This window comes from Nicotiana sylvestris, chromosome 3 (genome assembly GCF_000393655.2).
Source record: "Nicotiana sylvestris chromosome 3, ASM39365v2, whole genome shotgun sequence".
Lineage (NCBI taxonomy): Eukaryota > Viridiplantae > Streptophyta > Magnoliopsida > Solanales > Solanaceae > Nicotiana > Nicotiana sylvestris.
Genome location: NC_091059.1, coordinates 126,998,239 through 127,002,809, shown reverse-complemented (window position 1 = coordinate 127,002,809; position 4,571 = coordinate 126,998,239). Strand labels below are relative to the sequence as shown.

Here is a 4,571-nt window from a genome sequence, read left to right as displayed (position 1 = left end):
GTTGAGTGGGAACCGTTCTTATTGGTGTCTGGTTTTGCAACGTTTATCTGCACCGTTCCAATAGATATATCTATTGCAACGAATCTTGAAAAAGAATTCAATTGGAACGGTTATTAATCCCTCATAATTTCCCCTATCAATTTTCATGAAACTCGCCAAAACCTCTCTTCTTTTAAATTCTATTTTTTTCTTTATTTATTAATAATTTTTTATGTGATAAGAATTAATTAACTTTTAATCAATAAGTTAGGCAAAATAAATAAGTTGATTTCTAACCATTATCTCTCGGTAAACATAAACCAAAGAATACCCAGATCCTATAAGGCAAAAAGAAGGATTCTTTATGGAATTAAACCTCAATCCATAACCAAATTCGATAAATTAAAGATGAGAACCAATTTGGCGTTCATACTATTTGGGCGCGATTGAGATTTCTATAATTTTTCAATTAGGGTTTTGATTTGGTCGTTCATACTACTTGAAAGAAGGAAGAGAAAGCCGAGAGGTTGACGCTAAGAAATAGCAAAAAAGGGACACATAACCAAAGTTTCTTCCATCTCTTCGATCCCGTTCCTCGCTAAAATTGTCGCTGGTAGTTGTGGGAGAAACTATCGCTGTAAGTTTTTTTACTTTTTTTTTTATAAATTTGGGATAAACCAAAAAAATCCTCCGGCAAAAATTTCCTTAATCGCCTCCAGACGACCTAACCTCCCATGGCAAAGCTTTTGTTTTTCTTTTTTTGCTTTGAAGGCATCCAATGTTAGCCCTCAAGCACTGTAACATAACGTTCTTTGACCAATTTCATTCGCTTGGTCTACATTAGTTTTCTTTGCTATTGTGGGTCAAAATAGTCGAGGTTTCTTAATTTTCTTTATTGTGGGTCAGATTCAAGATTAATTCAACTTATTGCTTCTTCTTTTTTATTCTAGTATTTAAAAATTTCTCATCTAAGTGGGTGAACGTATCTCTAGGTTAATATTAGATTTTGAGGGTGTAATTATGTGGGTAAATAGGTTTTTAACTATACTTTGTTATGTGATCGATTTTGATGTTGCAATAGGTGAATTGCTCGTTTGTTGGGGTTAAAATTGAGCTTAATCGAGTATGTCATGTACCTCCAATATTCGATAGAATGCCAACCTAACAGTAGCAAGTAGGCTTGTCATATTCCTCTTCTTTGTTGCAAGAGTTAGTCACTATTAATGTCCCTGGATAATATTGTCGCGCTTAGCTATATTTGGTTTAGTCCATTGTGTGGTGTGCATTCTTCTCAGGCCGGGGGGGGGGGTGTTTTAAAACTTGTGGTGTCTGTCGTTTCGTTATGTGTCCTATTTAGTTAGTGAAACTGCATGAGGATAAGGGGAGAACCTGATATTATGATAGGAGTTGAAGCTACTCAGTGATTGTATTGGCATTATTGTTGATGGACCTTGAGGAATCAAATATTTACATTTATAATTCCTTTCAACATGAAAACTTATTGGTCGTGGTGTCTCCAAAGTGTAGTACATGATGAGTTGAACTGAATTTAGTTGCGTATTCTCTGTGGCAATTTGCAGATTGCTGGTGCAGTAGTGGTAGCAAGATATCCGTGAGAAACTCTTGTGCCCTTAGACATCAGGGGAAGTGAACTTGGTGATAAATTTTTAGTATTTAAAATTCTCTTTACATCATCTTGTTACTCTAGTAGAGTTGTGTTGCTTGTTTCAAAACTGGAGCTACATTTCTAAGGATTCATGTCATGTATAGTTTTAACTTCAAAAGAACTTTTTTTAAGTAGTTTTCTTGACATTTGCTCCAGCATTAGGTGATTCTTTTTTAACTTATAGGTCATAAAGAGATTATAAGATCATTCAGTTATATTTTATTAAAAAAAATCATGTTACAGTCAATAAGAAAAGATTCAAAGAGCTAAACTTTGATGGAAATATATTCTTTGCAAGCTAAAGTCCCATAAAAGAATCTTCCACACACATCCCCTTATCTCTTGATTTTAAATGTTCCCAAGATAGGAAATTAAGTTTGCAGGTAGACATTAAATTATCTTGACGATTAATTTATCCTTTCTAAAGTTTCTTTCATCAGAGCTATACTTTTTGTGCAAACTATAATAATTGTAGATTTGTACAATATTTGAAAAGCTTAATTGGCCTAAATATTTTCAATCTATAAATTTTCTTGTCTTACTATTAACATCATCTAGGTGCTAAATTTATTGTACCCCATACATTTGAAGCTATTAGGAGCTTATAATTAGTGATTCTAGAACTTTGATGCTTGCATGTGTTGTCATTGCTATTTTTTATTTCTCCACGAGAAATTACACTTAGGAAGCTATTGTTTTGTTTTCTATTTATAATGTTATATAGGATCATATATTTTTTGTATCTTAGTGTTTAATTTGTTATTTTCTTTTCTATAATTTAATATTAATGGTTATCTCACCAGAATTTACATTTAACTAGTAAAATATAGTGTACCATATTTTTGAACTTTTTTGTCCACAATTGTATGTTTTTGATTGCGTTTAATTTGTGGCCAAGAAGTTATTGGTTATATCACCAGAGTTGGTATGTATGAAAAATCTAGAGTGCAATTCATAGAGTTCAACTAGTATCACACTGTGTGTCTAGTGGTTGATTGTAACTTATGTAGCCTTAAGAGATTTACTTCATTTGCAGTGATTGCCAATGATAGAGAAAGTTGGATATGTTCACATTTATGATGAGTTGTTAGTTAGATAACTATTTATCACACTATTTTCAGTAGAAAATAATTTTATCTTTTATTAATTATTTAGCTTCTCATTGTTAAAGTCTGAACTTTGATACTCAATAGGTTCGTTGTGAATTTAAGTTTGAAACCCTAAGTATTTCTAAAGTTAAGAGTAAATCATATGGATATTGCCAATATATATCTATTACTTTGGTTGTGTAGGGTTTTGTTGTTGTTATATGTTGATTCAGATAGAGTGAGTTTCACTTGTTCTTGTAATATCATTTATTTTGTATTCTCATACACATGGTTTGTCCCTCAGAAGCTTAAAATTAGTTTCTTCTCAAGTGCGTTAAATGGATATGCTAAAATTAAATACATGAGTCAAGAACTATTTGTAGTACTTTCGCTTCTTTAGGAAGAGTTGATGTTATGTTGGAATGACTTTATGTGATTTCAAATTGATATCTTGATTTTTTCTCTTTTTACAAGTGGATATGTACAGAAGAAACATAAATGAGGAGAAATTTGACCGAGGCTAATTTTGCTAATAGGTAACTGTCATCTACCTTAGTCTTGAATTTGAGAAAACATTGGTCAATAATTGCAACTTTTTGTCTTTTCTATTCGTTATTTCCCCAGTATTGCCAATTCTATAAAATATTTATGTCCTCTCTCAAGCTGATATGTAGATTTGTTAAATTTGGCTTGTATAGTTCCTGTCTTAAACATGAGTTTAGGGTTGTGATCAGAAATAATGAAAAGCCAATTCCTACTGGAATTAGTTTTAGATGTTTATTCTTCACCTGTTCTTCCTATTTGCCTCATTTTACTTAATGCACGGAGTTCTAGGTCTGTTCATTAACCAAACAATTGTAGAACCACTGTGAGCTTGATTAACTTCAATCCATTTCTGAAATATAATGCTCTTTCTTTCTCTTGTTTATTTGGTTTATTAATTGCTTAAAAGTGTACTGCTCAGTTCAGTTGCAATTTGTTTCTCCTTGTTCTTGTTGATTTTATCTTTGTTCTGGCCCTTCTTTCTAACTATAGTAGCCTATAATTTCCACAATGGTGAAATAAAGTGTTAGAATAATACATGCCATGGAGAAGATCTAATTTATCACTCAGAATAATATGAACAAGATTTGAGTACTGGTTGTGCCCACTTAATGTACATTCTTCCTTACAGTGCGTCGTGATATTAGTCTATTCATTGAAAATATATTCTTTTGTGAATTATTTGCTGATTTATTTATTTATCATCTTTTGTAGGTGACAAAAATGACCCGAGAGTAGCCAAAAACAATGGATATCTTATTTAAGAGTATTAACACATTGTTGTTCCATTAGATTTCTAGCAATCCATCATTTTTGAAACCATTTCAATGTATGCTAACTCTTGATTGTGAAATAATGTTGTAATTATTTTTTATTTTATATATGGATAATAGTTGGAAATTTTGGATTATTTTAGTTGATAAATAGCTTCCTTTTGTGGTTTGTAATAAATATCAGTGTATTATATTATATTATATAGATAACTAATTTATTTATAATCAAATATATAAAAGAATAGCTATTGCAATAGCCCTCAATAGCCGTTACAATATGTAATAAGAATTCGTTACTATAGAATCAAAAAACCGTTGCAGTACCCTCGGGGGCTATAGCAAAAGATTATGTTGCAACGGTTCAAAACCGTTGCCATAGACCAAAATAACTGTGGCAATAGATAAAAAGGAAACCATTGCAATAGATACGGCAGATCTATTGCATCGGTTTGCCTAGCTATGGCAACAATATTGCAACCGTTGCCATAGGCTTAATTTCTGGTTGTGTCGAGCTTCACGGCG

The 4,571-nt window shown here is 31.8% G+C and overlaps 1 long non-coding RNA gene across 1 annotated transcript; it reads left to right on the top strand.

Moving 5' to 3' along the window:
• Positions 1 to 259: 259 nt before the first annotated feature.
• LOC104227743 (uncharacterized) lies at positions 260 to 4,202 on the top strand. The gene is made up of 3 exons (XR_711179.2): positions 260 to 616; positions 1,560 to 3,269; positions 3,991 to 4,202. It is a non-coding gene; the product is annotated as an uncharacterized lncRNA (long non-coding RNA).
• Positions 4,203 to 4,571: the final 369 nt, after the last annotated feature.